Consider the following 1,655-nt stretch of genomic DNA (forward strand, 5'->3'; position numbering starts at 1 on the left):
CCATTACTTGTATATATATATATATATATATATATATATATGTGTGTGTGTGTGTGTGTGTGTGTATACACACATATATATATATATATAAATATATATATGTATGTACACACACACACAATCTATCCTCTTTACTGGTGGCTTTGCATGACAGTATGTACAATCTAAATTAGTAAACAATACAGTTTTTACAGCTTCACCTCAAACTTATGGTTCTACAACACAATGGCAACAGGCTTATCTGTATAGTCATAGTTGCATCAGTCCCAGCTCCACCTCTTACAGTTGTGCAGTGCAATACAATGCATAACAGTTTGTGTATCAGCAAAAAGAATATGTACAGAATTACTGTATTGTTGCTACAGTGCTTATTGGTTACACATCACAATATATTTTGTTTTACGTCTGACCAGTAAGTATGTGTATTAATTGTGGAGCATCATAATGTACATTCCTACTGGTAAACTGTACAACACAAAGTGTGCTACTCATATCTGCAAAACCCGCTGTTCAGTCTTACCTCGTATTTGTGATTGTACAACTTCTTAGATACAATCAGGGCAGCAGCAATAGACAGTATATACAATATATACTTCTGACACAGTGGTTCTCAAATGTTTTGGCTTTCAGACACTTAGAACAAACAGGAGCCTACCGGCAGCTGCCAAACACACCCTGAGCACACACACACACACACACACAGATGGATGAATAATCTCACTGAATGCTGATTCAATAATACAAAGTAGTACAGGCTGAAGTGTTTTGCTGTGAGTGTGACATTTACGAGCAAGCCCTCCAGTAACGCTTTGAATATGTTATGAAAAAAACATGACAAACTACGTTCTACAGAAATACCTGCAAACCTAACCGTTTCATCTAATATGGGAAGTGCAGTAGTGACACATGGAAGACAACGATACATACAGTAAAATGATTAAGCATATTATGAACAATAAGACTTAAATGGCATTGTTAATTTAAGAAATCATTTCCTTAGTTTGGTAGGATATTTACATATTTAACATGCATCAGAAGATTGATTGGACAAAGAACATTATAATCTAAGTGTCACTGCCTCATTCAAATATATTTTAGAGTCATGACTGTGGAAGACGGTATTAATGTGTGCCTTTCCATGAACTGTTGACATACATGTGTGTGCTAAATATGAAAACTAAAGTAAACTGAGTACTTGGCATGTCGTTTGTGGCACAGAATCCTGCTTTTTTTCAGTGACCAGACTAATTTCTTCCACTTTCAGCTGCAGGATCTTCTATAGATATAGACCAAGGCAGGTAACAGTGTAACTGGGTATATTGCACTACAGCTCCAACATGTATGAACAAAAAGAAGTAAATGTCCATGTGTTTGCTTTGAATATCAGCTACAAATCCGTCTGATTCCTGGCAATTTAACAGCCATGATCAGACTATGGAGATGTTGTCTGGAAGGCAGGGTCAAAATTAAAGCTTGAAAGTCCAACTGCGGGTTACCCAAAGTTTTGATCAGTTACGAAGTCGAGCTCTCTGTGCAGGTGCATGTGATTGGATGTTTGATCACACAGTATCATAAATTGAAAAATGTAATTTTAAAGATTTCAAATTTACATTTTAAATTAGGTGAACTAAAGTGAACTGAACCAAATGTTGATC

Source organism: Seriola lalandi, unplaced genomic scaffold (genome assembly GCF_002814215.2).
Source record: "Seriola lalandi dorsalis isolate HSWRI2012SDOR001 ecotype SW California unplaced genomic scaffold, Sedor1 jcf7180002054959, whole genome shotgun sequence".
Classification (NCBI taxonomy): domain Eukaryota; kingdom Metazoa; phylum Chordata; class Actinopteri; order Carangiformes; family Carangidae; genus Seriola; species Seriola lalandi.